At 44.5% G+C, this 26,000-nt stretch overlaps 1 long non-coding RNA gene across 1 annotated transcript in view; it reads right to left on the bottom strand.

The window, feature by feature from the left end:
* The window catches only part of LOC307224719, a 215,602-nt gene that overhangs the window by 39,448 nt on the left and 150,154 nt on the right, over positions 1–26,000 (bottom strand). The window lies entirely within an intron of this gene.

Here is a 26,000-nt window from a genome sequence, read left to right as displayed (position 1 = left end):
GTGTCCGCTTCTCTGGAGCAGCAGAAAACAACCTTTCTCCTTCCTCTATGTGACATCCTTTTATATATTTGAACATGGCTATCATATCACCCCTTAACCTCCTCTTCTCCAGGCTAAACATGCCCAGCTCCCTTAGCCGTTCTTCATAAGGCATCGTTTCCAGGCCTTTGACCATTTTGGTTGCCCTCCTCTGAACACGTTCCAGTTTGTCAGTGTCCTTCTTGAACTGTGGTGCCCAGAACTGGACACAGTACTCCAGGTGAGGTCTGACCAGAGCAGAATACAGTGGCACTATGACTTCCCTTGATCTAGATGCTATACTCCTATTGATGCAGCCCAGAATTGCATTGGCTTTTTTAGCTGCCGCATCACACTGTTGGCTCATGTCAAGTTTGTGGTCAACCAAGACTCCTAGATCCTTTTCACATGTACTGCTCTCAAGTCAGGTGTCACCCATCTTGTATTTGTGCCTCTCATTTTTTTTTGCCCAAGTGCAATACTTTACATTTCTCCCTGTTAAAATTCATCTTGTTAGTTTTGGCCCAGTTCTCTAATCTGTCAAGGTCGTTTTGAAGTGTGATCCTGTCCTCTGGGGTGTTAGCCACCCCTCCCAGTTTGGTGTTGTCAGGGACTCAGCGGGAGCGCAGGGAGGAGAGGAGATGGAGAGCGAGGGGGAGCAATCCGAGGGCAGCGTAGGAGAAGATGACAGCAGCCCGATAGATTCCATGAGCCTCTCCAGCGAATCGGAAGATTCACAGAAGGGGGCGCCGATGGGCAGGGCAAAGGGCGACCCAAGAGGGACACCCCAGAAGCAAGGGGCCAGCGGGGACTCCCAGAGCAGCAGTTGGAAATCAGGACCAGCTTCCCCACCAGAGCGTAGTGGGGGGGGAGGAGTCCCAGGTGTCAGAGCCCACATATGCACCACCAGGGAGAGAAGATGAGTCAGGGTTGACCACGCCTCCATCGGAGAGCGAGTTAACGGTCAAGAGGAAAGTTGCAGGCTGGGCGTGCGCGCCAAGTTCAAATGTACAGGCGAGCGGCACAGAAGGTAGCCCGGATAGGGAACCAGGTCCTAAAGCCCGCCGGAAGGAGGGGCAAGAATCATCAGGGTCAGCGTCAGAGGAGTCCAGGAAGGATGAAACCCTAGCGGGCAGGAGGGCCCAGAGGAGAAAGGAACTTAGGAAGAGGTGGAGCAAGGCGAGAGTCTTAAACTGGTGTGGAAGGGGAGGAGACTCAGACGGGACTTCGCCGGTCTAAGGTCGAGACGTAGAGCTGCACGCTGCGGCTTTAAAATGGAAACTGAACCTCAATAAAGACTTTTGTACATAACTACAGCCTAGCGTTGGTCCTCTGTGAGCTGGGACCTGGAGGCAGCTCTGACAGGTGTCATCTGCAAATTTGATCAGGATGCCCTTGAGTCCATCATCCAAGTCGTTGATAAAGATGTTGAATAAGACCGGGCCCAAGACAGAACCCTGTGGCACCCCGCTAGTCACTCTTCTCCAGGATGAAGAGGAACCATTGATGAGCACCCTTTGGGTTCGGTCAGTCAGCCAGTTACAAATCCACTGAGTGGTAGCATAGTCAAGACCGCATTTTACCAGCTTCTTTACAAGAATATCATGGGGCACCTTGTCAAATGCCTTGCTGAAATCAAGGTAGGCTACATCCACTGCATTCCCTTCATCTACCAGGCTTGTAATTCTGTCAAAAAACGAGATCAGGTTAGTCTGACACGACTTATTTTTCAGAAATCCATGCTGACTATTGGTGATCACAGTATTCCTTTCTAGGTGCTCACAAACTGTTTGCTTAATGATCTGCTCCAGAATCTTCCCTGGTATTGATGTCAGACTGACTGGGCGGTAATTATTTGGGTCCTCTCTTTTCCCCTTTTTGAAAATAGGGACAACATTTGCCCTCCTCCAGTCTGCCGGGACTTCGCCTGTTCTCCAGGAATTCTCAAAGATGACTGCCAGTGGTTCTGAGATCACATCTGTCAGTTCTTTTAATACTCTTGGATGCAGTTCATCTGGCCCTGGAGACTTGAATACATCTAAACTAGCCAAGTATTCTTGTACTATCTCCTTAGTTATTCTGGGCTGTGTTTCCTCTGCTGAATCATTTGCTCCAAATTCTTCAGGTCGGGCATTGTTTTCTTTATCAGAGAAGACTGAGGCAAAGAAGGCATTGAGAAGTTCAGCCCTTTCTGTGTCCCCTGTTTGCATTTCACCATCTTCTCCTCTGAGTGACCCCACTGTTTCTTTGTTCTTCCTTTTGCTACGAACATACCCATAAAAGCCTTTTTTGTTGCTTTTATTTATTTATTTTTTTAAAATAATTTTTATTAACTGGCCAATCACATCAAATTAAATCACATGATATAAATTCCGAATTACAAAGCCAATTTTTTAAATTTTGTTGGGGGAACCCATACTTCAAGATCTTTCAAAGGGGAATTCAGATCATCTTCTTATTACTGCGTTAATGTCCAAATCAGTCCCAATCAGTCCAAACAAAGTTCATAATTCTATCCAGTCTTATCTTGGTGTTGCCACATCATATCTTGTTCGTATAATTTCTCTTTTTCCTTTACGATCTCTTCTGTTAGTCTCCTTAAGCCGATAGCAAGTGTAATAATCCTGTGTGGATTTCCCGTTCCTCCACTAAGTCCAGATGGTTTCCATATATCTCCTTCGTAGATAACATCACTTTATCCATCGTAAATTTTGGCATTTGTCGCTCTTAAGTCCCACCGAGGAGTTGATTCACGATATGTAAACAACTCTATTTCTCTCTTTCTCCTCCCAGACCCAAGAGCTCCCACAATGCCTCACAAAATGGCGAACGGCATTTTTTCCTGACTGCGTCACTCCAAAACTCTTAGCTTTCCAGCTTCATCTTGAAACATTGCTTTGGATCGAAAGTTTATCTCCACACAGCCTTAAATCCACAGCTTAAGTCCTTAATTTCTGACTCATTAGGGGAGGGGGATTCTTGTTAAATCACATAAAAAGGTAGAGGCAGGTTTTTCCCCCCCTCCCCCCTCAGTCATTACCGTATCTTGACGTTCTTCTCGTATTTTATTGTTGTCTTGTTATCAGAGATCTCTTCTGTCAGCAGTATTTACTCCCCTTTTTCCTTGATGTATGTGCAATTAATCATGTCCAAATTATTTCTTTTAAAGATCATTGCAACCAGCGGCGCGAATCGGGGACGGCGTCGAGGAGTGCCAAAAATCCCACAGGAGGGCTTTGTGCCTAGTGCCCCCACCCCCACAAATTCGGGGGTGGTATAGGGCACAGCAGGCAAGGGCCGTCCCCCCCATAATCCTGGGGGGGGGGTTAAGGAGGCTAATTACCCCCATCATAGCCTCCAAATTACCTCGTGTGGGTCGGAGAGATGTTATTGTCAGCCATCTTCCGATGCGCCACCTAGTGGCCCCCGCCTTTTTTGTTGCTTTTAACCTCTCTAGCAAGCCTGAGTTCATTCTGTGCTTTAGCTTTTCTGACTTTGTGTCTACACGTGCTGGCTATTTGTTTGAATTCCTCTTTGGTGGTTTCCCCCCTTTTCCATTTTTTGTACACATCCTTTTTTAATCTTAACTCAGTTAAAAGTTCTTTAGATAGCCACCCTGGCTTCTTTAGGCACCTTCCATGTTTCCGTCTCATTGGTATTGCCTGAAGTTGTGCTTTTACTATCTCCCTCTTAACAAACTCCCAGCCATCATCAACTCCCTTTCCTTTTAGTATTACTGTCCATGGGATCTCACCCAGCACTTCCCTAAGTTTTACGAAGTCGGCTTTCTTAAAGTCAAGAAATTGAGTTCTAGTATGCTTGGCTGCTCCTTTCCGCTGTATAGTAAACTTCAGAAGAGCATGATCACTCGCGCCTAATGATCCTTCCACTTCTACCCCACTAACCAGGTCATCAACATTGGTTAGGACCAGATCTAAAATGGCTGTTCCTCTTGTTGCTTCTCCCACTTTCTGGACAATGAAGTTGTCTGCAAGGCCAGTGAGGAATCTGTTTGACCTTATGCTCTTGGCTGAGTTTGACATCCAGCAAATATCCGGGTAATTGAAGTCCCCCATTACTACTATCTCCCTTCCTTTTGCATGCTTGGCCATCTGTTCCAGGAAGGCATCATCTATGTCCTCCGTTTGGCTTGGGGATCTATAGTAAACTCCCACAATGAGGTCCCTGTTATTCATCTCTCCCTTAATTTTGACCCAAATGCTCTCACTTTGGCTTTGAGGTTCTAAATCTTGGATCTCTTCACAGGTATACACATCCCTGACATATAACACCACTCCTCCTCCTTTCTTGTCTGGTCTGTTTCTCTGAAATAGATTGTAACCCTCCATTATTACATTCCAGTCGTGGGACTTATCCCACCAGGTTTCAGTGATGCCTATTATGTCATATTTAGTTTGCTGTACCAAGAGCTCAAGCTCATCTTGTTTATTACCCATGCTTTGCGCATTAGTGTACAGACATTGAAGTCCATTAATCATTCCCCCGTGTCTCTTATTTAAGGATTTTTTCCTCCCACCACTAGGTCTGCGTGCTGTTTGCTCCATTTGGTCTATGACATTTGGATGATCATCTTCATCAATTGATAGACTCCTACCTTCAGGAGCACTGTCTCCCTCCCCCACATTAGTCAGTTTAAAGCCCTCCTGATGAGGTTTCTGAGATTTTTGGCAAAAACATTCCTCCCAACCGTTGTGAGGTGCAGCCCATCGTTTGCCAGAAGTCCATCTTCAAGAAACTGCAGTCCGTGATCTAAGAATCCAAACCGTTCCTGTTTACACCATTTGCGAAGCCAGCTGTTCACTTCCACTATTTTTCTCTCTCTCCCTGGGCCACGTCCTTCAACTGGGAGGACAGATGAGATGACAATTTGTGCATTTAATTGCTTCAATTTCCTGCCCAGAGCCTCATAGTCTCTTTTGATCTTCTGGAGGCTATTGCTTGCAGTGTCATTGGTTCCCACATGAACCAAGAGGAAGGGGTATTTGTCAGTGGGTTTTATGATTCCTTGTAGTCGTTCAGTTACATCTTGGATCTTAGCCCCGGGGAGACAGCACACTTCCCGAGACATCTTGTCAGGCCCACAGATCACTGCTTCTGTTCCCCTCAGTAGGGAATCCCCTATCACCACTACACGCCTCCTCTTAGGTTTGGTCGGGATTCTTCCGTGATCTGTCCGTTCCAAGGTCGCCTGCACATTCCCTGAGGACTGACTTTGCTGCTCATCTTCATATACCTGATCGACTGTAACGAGGGAGAGATCCTCAAATGGAGTCTGCTCTTCGTCTTCCATTCTAGGGGAGAGGACCTCAAAGCGATTGTGTATTTCTAAACAATCAGAGCGAACCCTGGGCCTCCTACTTCTTTGAGTCACGTTTCTCCATATATCTGGCTCCTGTGTTGGTGAACTAGCCTCCTTCAGTCCTCCATTATAGTCCATAACAGAGGACTATCATCACAGAACTAACTAAAGCAGGATAAATCCATCCCAAGTGCACTCTTATTGTGTCCAGAGCATCTTGCAGAAGACACCTGCAATCAAACACCAGCCTCTGGAGGGGTCCAGAGATGGACGCTCCTACTGTATTTTGTACTACAACCTTTAGATATAATTTCCCTAACTTAATCATTAGCTGTCCCAATTTAAATACCTATAATACCTGTGCACATTATTAACAGAATCTACTCTAGTATATCAACTGAAAATGTATAAATTTGGATGAGGAGGGAGGAATCATTTTAATATAATGGCTTACAGATGCAATCAAACACTGCAGAATTATACAGCAGAGTTTCAGAATTAATAACAGATATAATATCCAATGTGATTACAGAATGATGTTTTACAGTTATAGCCAATCAATAATGCAACTATGAAGTGCTGGAAAGGAACAAAATCAGTGACATGAGCATAGGACAGCAGGGCACAAATTTGCACAACCCTCTCAGCCTCTGCTCCATCCTCTGTACCACAATGCTGTGTAGACAACAATCCAGCAAGTCACTTGGATCCACCTCTACATTTCACAATGGGCACTGGAAGTGCCCTGAGCCCTGACCCTGCCTGCCTCCGAGCCACTTGCACACCTGTAGTGCTTCCAATGTGTGAAAAGTGGATTTGTGCACATTTTATTTTAAAAAGCCAACCCTCTGCAAAGCTGCTTTGGAGGCAATTTGGTGCAGGCTAGGTGCTGCCTCTTACCCTTGTCTGCTCCCATCAACCCCAGGAGATGCGGCTTTTCCTGATTTAATTGGGCCATCAGGCGACTGTTACACACACTTGCAGGTAATGTACAGTTTAGGCCTAATGTACAGTTTAGGCCTTCTGTTCACATCTGTGCATGGCCTACAAATGTTCCCTCTTCACTTCTTAATGGCTCTCTTTCTTTCTTTTTAAAATAATTTTTATTAATGGGCCAATCAAATCACATTATTTCCAGATCACATAAGTTCCAAATTATACAGCCAGATTTTTAAATTTTGTTGGGGGTACCCATACATCAAGCTCCGAACGGGGGTCCAAGCATCACTTATATTGCTGCTTTAATTAAACAGTTCTATCCAGGAGGACTTCCGGGTTGGCGCCTCCGGCAATGGCTGAGCTCCTCCAATCGGGAGGAACTTACTCCGTGGAAAATAGGGTCTGACCGCCACGGCAAAGGCGGAGACCCACTGAAATCACAGGCGGAAAGAAGCCTGTGAACCTGGGATTCGGCTGGCACCTTTTGCGCCTCCCCTACTCGCGGGGAAACCCTGTTTTGGGGATCCGGAGTGACGTGGGGTGAGCGGCGTGGTGCTTTGAATCGACTGCTTCTTTCACAGAGTGAAGCCGCATTGCCGTTGCTGGAGAGCACTAACTTTTTCCTGTGGACAATTGGATTTTAAACCACTACCCGTGAGTTGAATGGAAAATTGGATCTTTAAGTACCTTAATTTGGCGCTGAAAGTGGGAAGGTCATAAACAGGAAGTCCGCCTTCCGCTTTTGTAAATAGACTGAAGCAAAGACGTTACAAGCTAAAGTCTTTGAAAGTTTTTGATAAAGGATTAAATCTCCATTGGTTAAAAATACAAAAAACCCCTTGGAAGCAGGTGAAGAGGGGGGAAATTTGGAATTTTCAACTTAGTAAGGCTGCAGGAGTGAGGGGAAGATCAAATTACCACAGCTCTGAACCTGGGAACGGGCTGCCAGATGACGCTTGGGGAAAGTTTATTGACCGAACGGATTTGACAGCTAGCTAAAATAAGAGCAAGATACTGTTTCCATTGTCCTCTTCTGCATTTAAGATGGAGGGAAAAGTAACTGAAAATCGAAACTATGTTTAATGCCTAAGTTGTGCTTGAAAGAACTGATACATGGACTTGGATTTGAAGGAGACTGAAGTTTTGGGGGCCTTTGGATTTGGAGGAACCTTGAAATACGTCCTGAAACACTGTATAGACCCTATGGAACTATGGAAATCTGGTTGAATTGTCCAGAAGGAATAAAAGTAATGTTAGGATGGAGTTCTCTCGAGATTTGCTCTCTAGCATTAAAGAATATGAAGAAGATCTGCAGAAGGGACCTGGAAAAGAGTTAAGAGCCTCGGACATAAGATCTCCAGGTTGATGGACTATATGGAATTGACGGAAAGGACTGGCAGAATTCGAAACCAGGGAGAGGAGTTGATGGAAGAAGATTGGAAAATTTAAAGTTTATATATAGAAATACCGCAAAATTAATGAGTGATAGAAAAATAGTGGATTGATATTTTATGGATTTAGCAGAAATGTTATAAGGAGTTAAGCACATATAAGTATTTTAGTTTTAATGTTAAAATAAGGTTTAAAAAAATTGGTGAAAGGAGGGAAAGTAAAGTTACATTATATTGAGATAAAATACAGAACAAAAATTGGAAAAGATGGAAAGGATTTGCTGAAATAGTTAATCGAATTAGAATACAAAAAAGGGAGGTGTGAGGAGGTCAAGGAAACAAGCAAATGAAAGATAAGTTGGGAAGATTAGTTGTGTTTTTTGTTTTTGTTTTTGTGTGTGTTTTTTTCTTATTGTGATGTGTTGTTTTGTTTTTGTTTAATATGGTGTTATTATTTTTACTTTTGTTTTTTGCAACCCTTAAAAATCTTAATAAATATTATTTTAAAAAAAATATTAAACAGTTCTATCCAGTTCTATCCAGATAGCCTCTTTATTACTTTCTTCATCTTCTTGTTGTTATCATGTATTCCTTTCTTTGCGATCTCTGATAATCTTCACAAGCGGGTTGGAAACAGACATCCTCTGTGTGGGTTTTACACTCTCCAAAGATCATATCACTTAGGGACAGCCATTCCACACTTCCATAAAAAAATTATCTTCGGTCTGTTCTTTAATTTTCTCAGGCTTGCCAAGTATATCAGGAGGGCTCTGTCAAGTTAAGATCACATTCCAATCATCATTCACATTCCGATGATCCTGATCCTCCTCCCCCCCGTCTTTCTCAGACAAGCCTGTCTTAGTGAGACGCCATTTAAAGCTGCATCGTAAAAATTTCCTCCGTTCTCCGTTGTTTACCAGTCATCTCTTTAATCTATAATCCACTCCACACAGTTCTTGAATTCCTGCTTGTGATTAATAAAATGCAACGATCTTCTTACTTTGGGGTGGAGGGTTATTAATATTCACATAAGGCAAAGAAAAGAAAAGTTTTTTCCTCCACCCCCCTTCTATTTCACTCCAAACATACCAGTCTCTTAATGGTGGTTCATCACTTGATTTATTTGTCCCATCCGTCGCTCCGGTCACAGAGATCCATTAATCAGCAGTCTTATCTCCCAAACTTTGCTTGATGTATGTGCTTTAGCTTCTTTCCAATTATATGTTTCCAATTATATTTTCGAGCTAAAGCGAACCAGCATGCGCTGATTGGAGATAGCGTCAGGAAGTGCTGACCTCATCGAGGGCTTGTGCCAAGTAACCGGCACCCCCTTCTTTCGAATCCGGGGGTGCGTTATGGACACCGCTGGCAAGGCAGTCCCCCCCATCTCCTTGGGGGGGGGCGGGAAGGCTGCATACTTCCCATAGCAGCCTCTTAATTACCTCATATGGGTCGGAGAGATGTTATTGTCGGCCATCTTCCAATGTGCCACCTGGTGGCCCCCTCTTAATGGCTCTCACACATTTTTTTTCCTTCCAGCAAAATCAGAGGGGGATATCTCCTTCTGATTCCTATAATGTGGACTCACAGTCATGTGGGTCAAAGAGGAGAGCAAACAGGCCCATGGATAAAGCAAGCTTTGAGATAGTTTCACCAAATAAAAACCAAAGAAACTGCATAGGAAACTGCCTTGTAGTAGGCATGGCATTCCCCACAATCTTCAGTGGCATTGGCCCCCTCCTGTACCCTTAGGACACAGCAGAACCTGACATTTGTCCATATTGAAATTCATTTTGTTAGCTTGCACCCAGTTCTCCAATCTGTTAAGGTCATTTCAAATTCTGATTCTGTCTTCTGCAGCATTAGCTACCCCCCTCTCCAGTTTGCTGTCATCTGCAGATTGGATGAGCATTCCCTCAATTCTTTCATCGAAGTTGAAAAGACGTTGAACAACAACAGGCCCAGGTCGCAACCTTTCGACACCCCACTTGTCACTTTTTTCCAGGATGATGAGGAACCATTCATGAGTCCTCTTTGGGTTCGGTCAGTCCACCAACTACAAATCCACCTAACAGTTACCTCATTCAACCCACATTTTGCCAGCTTCCCTGCAAGAATACTATGGGGGACTTTGTCAAAAGCCTTACTTAAAATCAAGATACACTATGTCCACAGCATTTCTCTGATCCACCAAACTCCATAATATAAGAAAAGAAATGAGATTTGTTTTTTAAAAATAAATGTCCAACTTCAAAAAACAAAAGGCAGTGGTCCAACTCTTATTTGAGAGCATAATTAAATTAGCAGGGAGTACTCAGCACTATCTGAGAAATTTAAGAAACCAACAAATATTGTGATTTTTACATGGATCATATAATTTGTGAGTTTTGACCTGTGATGCCAAAAATCAGATGATTTCACACTCAAGTCACATTTTGGTCTGCAATCTTGATTTAAAATGGTGCCTGGTATCTGAACATCAATGAAGACTGCCACCCGCAGCTTGGAAACCCTTGTGCCCAGTTTGGCCATGAAGTTTTGAGAGGTAACCAAACCTATGCCAAAAATAATGGTGAAGTCACATTTTTGTTTGCCATGTTGAATCAAAATGGCGCCTGGTGTCCAAACTTTGATAATGACCTCGACCCACTTCTCAGGAACCTTCATGCAGAGTTTGGCAATGATATCTCAAGAGGTGTCCGAACATATAGAGAGCAGACAAGCCACTTTCCAAAATGTATAGTAAATGCGGTTTGTTCAGAAGATACAAATATATCCAGGTATTTGTACTTCCTTTTTAAAAACTACTATTTTGAAAGATCACCTTAAAACACTGCCCCAAAAATCCAACTTTAAACTATAATTTTAGAAAGTTATTTTAAAAATTGAACATCCCCCTCCCCTAGTGGACAGAGAAGATCTTTGCACAGGGTAAGTGAGTGGAGAAAATCCAGTCAGCCAGCCTCCTCCAAGGAGTCTTGAAAGTTACAAATTAAAATAACTATTGCCGCGCTTACACCGTGCTTATAGGTTAATAAATTGTGCTTTGTGAATGACGAGATGCTGACTCGGGAAGTGAGTTCTAACCAAGCGTCATTCATCACCGGGTGCATTGGCTTGAAAAGCGTTGTCATGGCTCTCGCTGTGGGATGCAGCTAAAGGAGCCTTTTTCATTTTCATTGCCTGATTGGAAATGCAAGTCTGGAGGTGGGGAGGCGAAGGCTTCCTCTCCCCTCCCTGCATTAGCACAGCCCTGGGAGGTTATTTAAAACGGCAACTTCAAAGCAGGTATGTGATCTTTCTGTTTATTGCTGCAGGAGCTTCATTTCACTCACTAATGTAGAAAAGCACTATGAGTCAGAAGGGAACATGACAGATAAGAGTGTCGGCAGAGATCCAGCCAGCTCAAGGTTGCTTCATAAACTATGATTAACTGGCCCGCTGCTGTTGCAAATGAGCCCACATGTGCCTGTAGACGCTGGAGCAAGTCCCTCCCTACATTAGGGATGTTGCTGGTTTGGCATGCAAATTTGTCAAGCTTGTAATGGCCGGCTGTGTGACAAGGCAAGCGCCATTTCCTCGTGAAGCCCTTTCGCTGACTCAGAAGGTCTGAGGAGGTTCTGATCCTGCCTGGTCAGCAGGGCAGGCACCCAAAGCTCTCTGTCCCTTCCCTCTCCACACAGCTCTTGCGGGCATGAATGTAGGCTTGGGTCCTCCAGACCCTTGGGACTCTGATGAGGCCACATGCAAGGCACACCCTCCTCCCGTGCTTTGGCCAGCTGGACTGCATCCTTGGGCAGTGACAATGCTTGGGATTCGAGTCTCTCTGTGTGTAGAAAGTTCTGGCATGGACCACAAGGATGAGTAGCATCCGTTGCTCCTCCCACTTGCTTCGAGGAAATGCAGCCCTTAGGTAAGGTTGTAAAAAAGTTCTTTTTCACAGGGTAGCCAGCTGCTCTGTGGGTGGGTGCAGAAGTTCTGTAAATGAAATCACCCTCTGCAGAATGATGGTGGATCACTGTGAGATGCACAGCAGCCCAAGCAGATTTGGGTTTGATAAATATATTCTCTTTGTTGTACAATAACGCAAGAGAACAAATACAGAGTTGTAGTCAGTGTAAACCTTACCCGTAAGTTAGGACTATCAATTTCAGTGTTCCTTCTCCAAGTGAAACTGAATACAATCCATAGCTTTTAGGAGTTCCTCTGTTTGGCTGGCTATAACAAGCCCAGAGGTATCATTCCATCTTCCTTCTCCATCTGAAGGGGATCAACAAATCAGTCTGTTTTCCTCACAGGCAAAGGAAATTTACTCCTCCTGTTGAGGGTTTTGATTTATTCGAAGGAAACTCTCGCTTTAATTAGACTCCACTGTCTCAAAACCTTTCTGCAGCTAGTGCGTCTACTCTCTTCCATTAACTGCCACGTGATGTTGGGTCAGGGAACTGCAAAAGAAACTGACAAGACAGGATATTAGAGAGAAGAGAGCCTACCACCCAGAATCAACTTGACATCAAAGACTCTGTGAAAAGCTCCTCCTGCCATTGATGGAATCATGTTTCATTCAGTTTGAGTAATCTTTTCCCAGTTAGCAACAGAAAATCAGGTATTTTGTAGTTTATCATAATCATGCTATCTTCTAATATACAATATTTTCATGCGCCAGGCAAAAACATTCATTTTTAACCAGGCCTTTGGCTTCTACTGATCCAGGGCCTTTTAGTGTGGGTGAGATGTTTTAATGTATTTTTCTCCTGGTTTTAAAATATAGGTATTTTCTTTTTCTTTTTATAAGTTGCTTTGAGTTGCCTGTGGGGAAAAACAACGTAACTAGTAAATTTAATAGTATTCACATTGCCTGTCTCTACCACTGCCTTCAACATGCAAGGGGGATGTTCTGCCAATGAGCCTTACTAAGAATTCCCAGGCAGGCAGGCTTATCCACAGTTAAGTCCAAGGACATCTGGGAACCAACCGGTCAGGGATAGGCTGCTCTAACTACATTAGCTCTTGACCTGGATTAAAGTCTGCAAATTAAAAGGTGAGTCCCAAGGTGGGATTCAGCTTTGGAGAAATGTCTTGGAAGAATTATGAGGTGGAAAGAAACTCTGAAATGTTTCCCATTTTGCTTGCTGGCTGTGGGATTCTGTTTGCTGCCATTGCTGGGCTGTCTTTGAAGCTGCCTCCTGGAAAAATTCCCAAAAGATGGGCGTCCGCATCAGGAAACAATGAGGGGCTGCTTTGCTCCAAATCTATCCATCCATCCATCCATTTTAAAGTTTGATCAGACAGCTGGGAAGGGTGTTCTAAGCCTGCAACAAGCAGTGTTCTAATAGCTGGTGGAGATGAAAAACAAAATGCAAATTCAACAAGTGAATATTCATAAGCTGGAACTTCACAAGACCACTTTATATTTAGAATTCTATGCTCCAGGGTGCACCTCAAAAATATTGGTAAGGGTTTCCACTTTTGTTGTTAAGGCAATATTTCCAGACAGAGATGAGCAAGAAAATTGCCAGTGCAATTCTGGGCTGCATCAATAGGAGTATAGCATCTAGATCAAGGGAAGTAATAGTGCCACTGTATTCTGCTCTGGTCAGACCTCACCTGGAGTACTGTGTCCAGTTCTGGGCACCACAGTTCAAGAAGGACACTGACAAACTGGAACGTGTCCAGAGGAGGGCAACCAAAATGGTCAAAGGCCTGGAAACGATGCCTTATGAGGAACGGCTAAGGGAGCTGGGCATGTTTAGCCTGGAGAAGAGGAGGTTAAGGGGTGATATGATAGCCATGTTCAAATATATAAAAGGATGTCACATAGAGGAGGGAGAAAGGTTGTTTTCTGCTGCTCCAGAGAAGCGGACACGGAGCAATGGATCCAAACTACAAGAAAGAAGATTCCACCTAAACATTAGGAAGAACTTCCTGACAGTAAGAGCTGTTTGACAGTGGAATTTGCTGCCAAGGAGTGTGGTGGAGTCTCCTTCTTTGGAGGTCTTTAAGCAGAGGCTTGACAACCATATGTCAGGAGTGCTCTGATGGCGTTTCCTGCTTGGCAGGGGGTTGGACTCGATGGCCCTTGTGGTCTCTTCCAACTCTATGATTCTATGAAAAGCCACTTCATTTCAGAGATGGGAGAAAAACAGCAAGGCCAGAGAGGTTTCTAGTTGCTTTGGACTTGCTTGTATTGATAGGCCAACCAGGATCGTTTCCTCCACCCACAGCATAGCCTTGCAGCAAATGAAGTGGGACGTTATGAATGCTGACACTTGATTCTATGGTTGTGCATCTGTATTTTGGCCACTGAGAAATCACTGTATCTTGGGGACAAGGTTCAGCTTTCACTGTTGTACATGTATCTTAATTACGCATGGAAATTTCATTAAGGGTGCATTGCAGCATTGGTTTTGTAGTGTTTACTTCCAGCAATGTAGGAGTAGAATATAGGGTTGTATGCATTGTTAATCATACTCAGAGCAGACTCACTGAAATTAAAAAGACACAACTATGGGAGGTCCATTAATTTCAATGGGTCCACTCTGAGTAGAGTTTACTTGGATACAACCCATACCTAAAAGAATAAGAATATCACCCCCCCCAAAAAAAAAAAACTAATATTAAATGTATTTTCAACATATATACTTGGAACGGATTCACTGGTTCTACATGAGTAAATGCAGTATAGCCCACACTGCAATGTAACTTCAATTTAATGAGTTCATCTAAAAGTGTCCATTCCACAATAATTATTTTAAAACCCACATTACTGTAGAATGGAAACATCCTGGATGAACATGGAACAGGACTGCGATAAGACAGTCAGGACTGTCAAGGTCGAGCCTGGGACACAACACAATCAAAACTCAGTTGTGATTATTAGTGGCAGATGCTCTGCCTTTTCTCACTCTGTGTCTCTGTTCCTATTGTCCAAGTGGATTAGGGAACAAGATCTACTTTATCCTGCAGCTCAGTTCCATCGGTGATGTGCATCATGTATCTTACAAACCAAATTTATGTTACGACTTTCTCCAGTATTGAAGCAACTTGGTCAATTTGATGGCTATAAAGTAAGACTGACTGCCTCAAAATAAGGGTCTGTGTGGGAAGGGGGTTTCTCTCTGTGGGCAATGCATCCATCTCCAGTAAGAATGACTCAAAGCACACAAAGGTGCCATTTGCACACATCTGCTTGGGAGTTGCTTTTCAGTGAGATCTTGCAGGTGGGAGCTGCATTGAAACCTTTCCACGTGGCGCCCTCTTGCTCAGGGGGCCAGACAACAAACCATGCCCTCTCCCATGATACTCCATTCCATTTCCCCTCCCATTTTTCATGCTGCTTTTGGATTTCTACCTTTGATAGTATTTTTAATGTGAGCTTTTGCTCTCTCTTCTTGACATCTATTTTCTCTTTTGTGTTTCTCATTCTAAAACTGCTCTGAGCACTCTTCTGGTCAGAAGAGCCTGGTGTAGACATTTATTTGCTTACTTCACATCCACCTAGTTCACTGTTGGAGATGGTGGATTCATTCACGTGCAGCCCCTGGTATAGTGAATCACTGAACTGCAGGTGGAAGCCTTCTTAGTCAACTACCTTCAGGACCTGGGCTGGTTCCACCCACTCAGGGTGGCCATTGGATGCTCCTGGGCAGGAAATAGTACATAAGAGGACTTCCTGGTCCAGCTGAGCTTTGCTGGTGCAACAAAGGCTTCTTGAGATCTCTCCTGTATCATTGGTTGTTCTTTGGTCCTTCCTCTTGGCTTATTCTTCATCCCTGACTTTGTATATAGCCAACATGCTTAACTCAAATTAATGCATGAAGGGGTTAAGACTACAGTGTAAGCTTTCCTGCCAGTCTTAGCTAGGTCACCATCCCTCACCTTGCGAGGAAGAGCTACCAAACTCTTTGTTCTCTCACTTTCCACCTTACTTCCTCCATATGTACTTCCACCCTAGAAAGGATGTCATAGCTGGATGTTCCAAAACCATGTGTCTTCAGCAAGCCATCTTTGTGTTTCTATACAAATAATTTAGAAACTCTGACCATTTTTGAAACTAAGTTGCACTGTCTGTCTTTTCTTGCTGCTGTATGGAAAAGCAGATGAATCTGACCTTGGAAGAGTTTGTAAGTAAACTGTTTTTAACTTGCTAAACACGTGGTCTCTTTCTATGCTAAAGGAAGTGGGAAACTTTGGAAAAGGCTTAGAAGGGGATATTTTAAAGGTGTAACAGGCTATTTCCATGCTTTAATTTGCTGCATGTTTTATGATTTTAAATATCTGTTAGGGCTCTCTTACCAAAGAGTACGTTTCTGAGCACAATTCAAAGTGTTGGTGCTGACCTTTAAAGCCCTAAACAGCCTTGCCCCAGTATACTTGAAGGAGCGTCTACCATCGTTCTACCTGGACACTGAGGTCCAGCGCCAAGGGCCTTCTGGCGGTTCCCTCACTGCAAGAAGCCAAGTTACAGGGAACCAGGCAAAGGGCCTTCTCAGTAGTGGGACCCACCCTGTGGAACACCCTCCTATCAGATGTCAAAGAGAACAAAAACTATCAGACTTTTAGAAGACATCTGAAGGCAGCCCTGTTTAGGGAAGCTTTTGATGTTTGATGCATTACTGTATTTTGCTGGAAGCCGCCCAGAGTGGCTGGGGAAGTCCAGCCAGATGGGTGGGGTATAATAATAATAATAATAATAATAATAATAATAATAATAATAATACTTGCCCCCAGTGTGGATCTAGGCACCTAGAGAATGGTCCTCTTATTCTTTAACCAGGTTACAGGAAAAAACCCAAAGGACTTCTGGTCTACTCTTTGTCGGTCTAGCCTAAAGTTACTCTTCAGTCCTGATTTTGGCTTGTTGCTTGATCCTGCATTACTGTTTATCCATGGAGTTGGTCCTCCTGACTTCCCCTTCAGTCCTTGCCCCTGGACACTGGCTGGTCCCTTGGCTCATGGGTTGTGCTGTTTCTGCCCTGAAAAGTGTGAGGCAGGCACACTTGCCTGGGCAAAGAGCCTTCCTTGCGGCTTCTGCTGAAAGCAGGCAGGATGGAGTGGACCAGTGGGAGTGACGCTACTCTTCCTCCTCCATCAGCTGGCCCTGGTCCCTCTGCAGCATCTAAAAAAGAAGGATGGTGCGCATAGCACATGTTCCTCTGTGATCAAAAAGCCACCACCAGAGCTTTGCCCAGTATTTCTGCAAAACGGCAGCCGGAGCATTTGGGAAAGGCAGAGGCTCCTTCTCCCTGCAGAGTGCTGAGCAGCAGTTGAAGGGCAGCATCACCCTGTCCCTAGGCTAGGCCTGCTCAGCCAGGGATGCACCAAGTGAAAGGCAGCCCCCACCAGTTTACTGGGATCTGCTTGATAAACACACAGGATATTAACACAAGCATTTATTAAATACTCTCACCTGCCCAGATGCAATGCCAATAAAGCCAAATTCTAAAACACCACGGCACAGTGAGGGAACTGCCAGAAGGCCCTCGGCGCTGGACCCCCCCAAAAAAAACAGTACTTCTGTCTTGTCAGGATTCAACCTCAATCTGTTAGCTGCCATCCATCTTCCAACAGCCTCAGACACTCACACTGGACCTTCACTGTCCTCACTGGTTCTGATTTAAAAGAGAGGTAGAGCTGGGTATCATCCACATACTGATGAACACCCAGCCCAAACCCCCTGATGATCTCTCCCAGCGGCTGCATGTAGATGTTGAAAAGCATGGGGGAGAGGACAGAACCTTGAGGCACCCCACAAGTGAGAGCCCAGGGGTCTGAACACTCATCCCCCACCACCACTTTCTGGACATGGCCAGGAGGAAGGAGCGGAACCACTGTATGACAGTGCCCCCAGCTCCCAGCCCCTCAAGACGGTCCAGAAGGATGTTATAGTCGATGGTATCAAACGCCGCTGAGAGATCCAGCAGAACTAGGAAACAGCTTTCACCTTTGCCCCTAGCCCACCGGAGATCATCGACCAAAATGACCTAGGCAGTTTCAGTCCCATGATGAGGCCTGAATCCCGATTGGAAGGGATCCAATGGGTCCGCATCCTCCAGGCGTGCCTGGAGTTACAGTGGTGCCTCGCAAGATGAAATTAATTCGTTCCGCGAGTCTCTTCGTCTTGCGGTTTTTTCGTCTTGCGAAGCACGGCTATTAGCGGATTAGCGGATTAGCGCTATTAGCGCCTTAGCGGCTATTAGCGGCTTAAAAAAGGGGGGGAGGAAAAAAACTCGCAAGAACTCGCAAGACGTTTTGTCTCGCGAAGCAAGCCCATAGGGAAATTCGTCTTGCGAAGCACCTCAAAAGACGGAAAACCCTTTCGTCTAGCGAGTTTTTCGTCTTGTGAGGCATTCGTCTTGCGGGGCACCACTGTATTCAGCAACCACTCACTCAATCACCTTGCCCAGGAATGGAAGATTTGAGACTGGGAGATAGTTGACCATATTGGCCGGGTCCAAAGATATTTTTTAAAGAAGTGGGTCTAGGAAGGCTCCCTTGCAGAGGGAAGCATTCACCACCCCACGGAGCCCATTACCCTTTTATGAGCCAGGCAAGGATCAAGGCGAGAGGTGGTTAGTTTCACTCATCCAAGCAACCTGTCTACATCCTCGGAGGTAACAGATCAGAATTGATCCCAAGCAACTTGACTAGACAGAACTCTAGCACTCTCCCACCCCGGCCTTGCTCCCATGGTGGACTCTACCTCTTTCCAAATCTGAGCAACTTTATCAGCAAAAAAACTTTGCAGGAGATCTTGGGGGCCTTACCAGGCCCCAATGGCGCAGGTGGTTCTGTTAAATTATGAACCATCTGAAAGAGTCTCCTGCTGCTGTTTTCTGCAGATGCAATAGAGGCAGTGAAGAAGGTCCTCTTCACCGTCACTATTGCCACTTGGTAGGCTCAACGTTGAGCTCTAACCTGTATCTGGTCTGATTCAGAATGAGTTTTCTGCCACCAGCACTCTAGCCATCTCAAAGATTGTTTCATTGCCCTTAGCTCCACAGGGCTGTCTGGACTCCATGCAATTGGAGAGGGTGCTTTGGAGCCAGACAGTCAATAGCCCTGGTTAACTCCACATTCCAGCGGGCCACCAGGAAATCAGCTGAAAAGCCATCCTACCTCCCTGCAGAGGGGAAGGGTTGCGAAGAAGTCCAGTTGTACCAGGAAGTGATCCGACCATGGCACTTCTTTTGTTTCGCTTTTACTTAGTGTCAGATCACCCACATCCATAGAGATATACACCAGACCTATGGCATGTCCATGACTATGAGTTGGGCCAAACTTATTCAGGGACAGCCCCATGGAGGCCATGCTTTCCATGAAGTCCCAAGCAGCCCCTTGTAAGGTTGTGTTGGCATGGATGTTAAAATCTCCTAGGACAACCAAACTAGGTGTCTCCAGGAGAACATCCGCCAAGACCTGAAGCAGCTCGGGCAGGGAATCCTTGGTGCAGCGGGGAGGTCGGTACACCAGTAGGAATCCTGTACTGCCCCTATTGCCCAACTTCCAGAACATGCACTCAGAAAACTGGGTCTTCCCAATAGGACGCCTGGTGCAGACTAATGACTTCCTAAAAATCACTGCAACCCCCCCTCCCCACCCACATGACCTGGGTTGCTGTGTGTAAGAGAAGCCTGGTGGACAAGCAGCGGCAAGGACAGGCCCATCTGCTTCATCCAACCAAGTCTCTGTCACACATGCCAGGTCAAGTCCCCCATCCATAAATAAGTCGTGGATGGCAGTAGTCTTATGAATCATTGACCTGGCATTGCACAGCAGCACCTTCAGGTCATGTGGGTCTCCCTTGCTGATTCCAGTATCCTTCCAGTCAAGACCAGACCTGGAGGCAGGGATAGTCTTCAAACAATGACTAAACCTGCCTCCTCGGTAATGACATGGTCTGGTCTCCTCCTCCTCCTCCTGCCCATGATCACTGAGATTGGGCATCTCTGAAGTCTCCCATCCCACACAGTTTTTGGGGAGGGGGGGTTGTTGAAGTTTATGTCTAAGGAGAGGAAAGGGAAGGGAGGGAAGGGTCTCATTTGAAATACGCTTAAGCAGCAGATCTATTTCTGCCGTGTGCACGCACACCTTGGGCAGCTGCCACAGGCCCTCCAGGGAACTGGCAAAGAATTTCTAAGTTATTTATTGTCTTTCCCTCTTATCAGTAAACTTATTTCCCTATTTCCTGCACAGATAAAGATCTTGGCTGACAGTGTAGGTTTGCTAACCTCATCGGGACTTTTTGCCTCACATAGAAATTGGTCCCAGAGAGAGGAGGAAACATTGCTACAGGGAAGTTGAGGGTCTTTGTTTGGGGTCCCCCCCTTTCCTTTTTTTTCATTTCATAGAAGGGATAATAATTTGAGTTACATTTTTCCCCTCCCCGCAGTGTTTTGTCTTGATTCCACGCATCTCAGTCTGTAGTGGCTAAATTTTAATCTGTTTGTTTGCTAATAATAGCTTTTTTAAAAAGATATCCAAAGGAGAAACCAACAAAACAAGATGACACACAAGTTTGTCAAAACCAACTGCATTAAAATTAATGCAATGGATGAAGCATTTTATTTTATTTTAAAATGGCTCAATAGAATAAAATGTCCTTGTTAATCCATAGAAATGATGCACCAAATAAAAACAAAATTGCCCTCAATTAATCCATTGCTCCCTCTGGGGCCAAACTAGATAATGGCCTGTTTCATGCATCATGCCAAACCATGGTTTAGTGTGAACCTGCAAGCATGCAAACTCTGGGAAAAGATTGTGGTTGCTTTCCTCCTTTCTTCCCATTCTGCTGCTGTTCCATGCTGAGCCAAGCAAAGCCATGGCTTATAGCCTTGGCTTATAGCATGTTGTCTGAACTCATGATTCAGCTCAAGCCATAATCAAGGTTTCTTGCATGGTTTTCATCTGATGGTTTGTCTGTGAGAGCTAAGTCCTCCTCTCTAAACAATACGCTAAGCTTAACCATCCTTTTACCCAGCACAGCAGCAACATGATCGAGGATCAAAGCAACTGCAACTCAGGAGCCCGCAAACTCATGGGTTCACGCTAAGCCAGGGTTAGCCACCCAAGTGGCTGAGGCAACCCAGGCAGATGGGCGGGGTGCAAGTAATAAATGGTTATAGTTGATATTAGAATTAGGCTTAGCATGATGTGCAAAACAGGCCAGTGTCTGAGCATAAATGTGGGCCAAACCTTTACTAATATAGACATGAATGCATTCCTTGGCCCAACTGTCCCCTTGAGTGCTTCAGGGGATTTGAATCTGCGACTTCCCCATCCTAGTTCAGCATTCTAGCCAAGGGCAGGGCTCCCAGGGCCCTGATGGTTTTGGAGGCCTCCAGCTCCCGCCAGCCCAGCTGCATGGCCAATGGACAGGGATGAGGAAGCTCTAGTCCAGCGCCTGGAAGACCACAGTTTCCCTGTTGCTGCTATTCTTAACATTCAGGTGGGTTTTTTTAAAAGAAATATTCCCATTGAGCTGGGTGTCAGCCTTGAAATTATTACTTGTTTAGGGTATGTGGCAGTTTTTAGATATCCTTCATGTTTTCCAATGATTTTAATTGTTTTAAATATGCTTGCAATTTATTTTCATGGTCGTGTTATTACCTTTTTCTTGTTTGCAGCCATGGGCTCCCTTGGGGGGGGGGCAGAAAAACCACTTTCTCTTCCTCCTCCTCCCCTTCCTTTTTGGGATAAATTCTTCAAGTTCTCTTTGCCTCTTGCATGCACACAAGCTCTCCTGTTAAGTTTAGATCACCCATCCATCACATAGGGGAGAATCCCCTTGATCTTTTGAAATGTTAGGGTCTGCATATTAACTCTGCTTTATTCCATTGGCCTGAAATAAAAATCTAAGAAAAAAAATAAATGTAAAAGGTTCCAGGAAGGCATAAACACAAGACCTGCACACCGGTTTCCCTTCCCTGTCCTCACTTCACTTCAGTTTCAGAAAGGGCCACTCCACAAGAACTCCAGGCTTCTCCTTAGACTCCCAGCTTGGGGAATGCCACCTGAAAGCTTGATGAAAGGGAAGCGTAGCTGGCAGACAGAAGCATCCCCCCCCCTTTTTTTCCCTTTCCTTTCCTTTTCTTTTCTTTTTTTTATGAAAGCTCTTACACCAGATCCTAAAATTGCTTTCTGAATGCAGAAGAGCTGAAAGAACAGACTGAGGGCTTGGGAGGAAACAATTTCAAGGAAACTCAAATGGTGGGGGAGAGAATTCTGGTGAGAATAGCCTTCCCCTCAACCCCCAACTGCAATGCTATTACAGCTTGCAGAGGAATGATATTTCCTCAATTTAATGCTAGTCATAATCCTTACTGAAATTTTCAGTACAAAGATTGCTTTCAAATATCTTTTTATCATTGCAGCAACTGTAGATGGAAAATTAGGCAACCACAGCATGGGCCCTACTGTTAGGCCAGGTGAGGTGGCTGCCTCAGGCAGCAGTTTTGGGAAGGCAGGGAGTCACAATGAAGAATGGGAAAACAGAGGTTGTGTGTGTCATACAACCAAGGATGTAAGAAGGCAGAGATTCCCTCCTGGGCCTCAATGCATCACAATCAGCGTCATTTCCATTCTACTGCAGTTCAGGTTTTGTCAAATTCTACATTATTCATGCTGTCCACTATTTAAGATAAGCTACATAATTTAAATAACTACATAACATACATGATTTCCTTTACATTGAAATGAATGTAAATGTCAAAACAGTGTTTTTAAAAAAGGTCATTAATTACATATTGTTTCTTGATTTGTAAAAGACAGCAAAGATCTGAGGATCTTAAAGAGCTTCTTCATTCATTTCAGATCTGCAACCCACCTCTGAAGCCAGCATGCAAGATGGCCCTCACTTTAACCTTTTCTTAGAATCATAGAATCATAGAATCATAGAGTTGGAAGAGACCACAAGAGCCATCGAGTCCAACCCCCTGCCAAGCAGGAAACACCATCAGAGCACTCCTGACATATGGTTGTCAAGCCTCTGCTTAAAGACCTCCAAAGAAGGAGACTCCACCACACTCCTTGGCAGCAAATTCCACTGTCAAACAGCTCTTACTGTCAGGAAGTTCTTCCTAATGTTTAGGTGGAATCTTCTTTCTTGTAGTTTGGATCCATTGCTCCGTGTCCGCTTCTCTGGAGCAGCAGAAAACAACCTTTCTCCCTCCTCTATGTGACATCCTTTTATATATTTGAACATGGCTATCATATCACCCCTTAACCTCCTCTTCTCCAGGCTAAACATGCCCAGCTCCCTTAGCCGTTCCTCATAAGGCATCGTTTCCAGGCCTTTGACCATTTTGGTTGCCCTCCTCTGGACACGTTCCAGTTTGTCAGTGTCCTTCTTGAACTGTGGTGCCCAGAACTGGACACAGTACTCCAGGTGAGGTCTGACCAGGGCAGAATACAGTGGCACTATTACTTCCCTTGATCTAGATGCTATACTCCTATTGATGCAGCCCAGAATTGCATTGGCTTTTTTAGTTGCCGCGTCACACTGTTCTTATTTCATTGTAGAACTGGAAGGGGCCTTTGAGGTGGTTATCCAGTCCAACTCCCAGCTCAACACAAGAGTCTTGCGGCTTCCGGAGGCGGCGCCTACCGGCAATGGCGGATTCCCTCTAACCGGAGGGAGAAGCTCCGTAGAAATCGGGTCCACCGCTGCAGCGAAGCGGAGGACCCTTAAAAAACCCGCAGGCGGGAGAAGCCTGGGGCCGTGGGACTCAGTGGGCATGCGGAGCGCACCCCGAACTGTCAAAGGAGCTCTGTAAAGAGCTCCGGAGCGGAGCGGGGTTGCGCTGTGCTGGGAGTCGATCGCTACTTCCACGGAGTGAAGATGCATAGCAGTTGCCGGAGAGCGCTGACCTTTTTCCTGTGAACATCGAATTGAAACATCTACCCGTGAGTAAGATTGAGGGAACTTTGAAAGGATCAAAGGAAAGGACTTAAAGAATTAGCAACTTGACTTTGACTTTAACACTTTGATCCCTGGATTTTGATCTTGAATTTGAACCTGAAATCGGCAAAGTTTAAACAGGAAGCCTGCTTTGCCGACTTGTAGGCAGCTTAAAAGCAAGGGACAATGGAGCTGGGAACCACAGAATTTGAACTTTTATAAAGAGCTAAATCTCATTGCCTGACAGAAGAACCCCCCAAAAAAAACTGGAAAGGGGGGGTTTTGAACCTACCACTCAATCCTTGACTTCGGTCTGCCTTAAGTATCTGAAAGGTCACTTTGATTGCACCGTTTTATGACATTGTAACTATTACAGTAGACCTCTGCAAAAGATTGGTAACTTTTTGGGACTATCTGAGCTTGCAACTGTTGCTATTTGTGTAACATTATTATACCTATGAAGATACTGTTTTATAGTTGTCATCCATGAAACATTTTGCTACTCTGCTCCCCTAGAGGTATCTTGTGCTATAGCTGGGGATTTTCCACTGCAGCTGCCTTTTTATCATTGCTGAGAAACAATCCTGGGAGCTGTGAGAACTGTGTAAGTGACCTTGACTTCTTGCGGCGCAGGAATGGATCAAGACAAACCACAAGATAAGGCCCAGGAGAAGGCGCAAGAGAAAGCTATAAAATATAAAACTAGACAACAGCAGCAATTGTTGACACAGCAACAACAACATTACAGAAGACAATCTTTAACAGGCCTTTCTGCCCCACAAGTCACAGAAAGAGAAGAAGCTAAAGGACCAGGACCAGCAGGATCAGATTCTGCAACATTGGACAAGATTCTCTCTGCTCTACAAAATTTGTCAACCAAGATAGACTTAAATACCTCAACTATTAAAGACCTTGGACAAAAAGTGAATGACGTGGGGCAGAAAGTGAACTCTAATACCCAGGCAATTGACAGGCTACTGCAGGAATCCAAGGAGACTAAATAGACAGCAGAGGAAGCGAAAGAGAGGATCTTGGCAGTAGAGGAAAAAATACCGCCAATTAATAGAAAACTGGAAGACTACAAGGCACAATTTTCTTTGATTGAACTTAAGGAAAAGCAGGCCAACTTGAGAATAAGAGCAGTCCCGGAAACAGAGGAAGGAGAATTAATAGAGTTCCTTACATTGGAATTTGAGACTTTCTGGGGTCTGGACCCTGAAGAAATTAAGATAGTGAGTGCTTTTCGACTGGGAAGGGTCAGAAGGAAGAACAAGCGAGGGACTGCTTGATTTCGTTAAGATCAAAAGAAGAAAGAGATAAAATACTGAGCCTACATTACCAGAAAGCACTTGAGATTGGAAGTGAGAGAATCGAAATTTTTAAAGATATCCCAAAATACCTACTAGATCTTAGAACCAACTACAGTGATTTGGTCGACCTACTAAGAAAGAACAACATCCTCTTCAGGTGGGAATTCCCGCAAGGCCTCTCGTTCACATTCAAAGGAAAGAAAATTAAGATAAGATCAAAGGAAGATAAAGTGAGTTTCCTGAAAGATTTTGGTGAAGAACTACGAAGGGAGGCAAGAACGAAAGATCTGGAGGCACTAGGATTGGGACCACCTGACCTGGACAGGCACCCCCTGGGGTTGGACCGGCCAGAGAAAGAGACACAACCATCAGAGGAAGAACAACTTTTAGGAGCAGTCGGAGGAACGTCATAATAACGACAACATGTATCTGCAGATGTTAACTTGGAATATTCGTGGTCTAAATTCCCCTAGCAAGAGGAAGAGAATTTTTTACATGTTAAAAAAGGAACAATTGGACTTGATTTGTTTACAAGAAACACATATAACCAGACTCCACAGGAAATTATTGATAAATAAGAGATTAGGCCAAGAATTTATCTCATCGGATAAAGTTAAAAAAAGAGGAGTAGTGATATATGCAAAAGAGAAATTGACACCAAAATTTTTGTTTAAAGATGAACATGGACGATTCATTGCAATTGAAATACAATTATATGGAGAAAAAGTTTTAATAATTGGAGTCTATGCACCTAATGAGGGAAAATCAGACTTTTATAAAAAACTGCATGAGACGTTGCTCGATTATATGGACCAAAACATCATTTTGATGGGAGATATGAATGGAGTTGTGTCAACAAACATGGACAAATCTGAAAGACAGGTAGTTACAAAAGATGGAAGGCTACCAAAGACTTTCTTTGAATTGACAGACAATATGGACTTGATTGACATTTGGAGAACTAAAAACCCCCTAGGTAGAGAGGGGACCTTCTTCTCTGAAGCCAATATGACATGGACAAGAATTGACCAAATCTGGATTACAAGAGGGATGGCACCTAAGATACGGAAAGTGGAAATCTGCCCAAAAGCTTGCTCCGACCATAATCCTGTGAAAATGGA

The sequence above is a fragment of the Podarcis cretensis genome (assembly GCF_951804945.1).
Source record: "Podarcis cretensis genome assembly, chromosome: 9".
NCBI classification, from domain to species: Eukaryota; Metazoa; Chordata; class Lepidosauria; order Squamata; family Lacertidae; genus Podarcis; species Podarcis cretensis.
The sequence above is the reverse complement of the archived record's forward strand: the minus strand, read 5'-3'. Positions and strand labels throughout refer to the sequence as shown.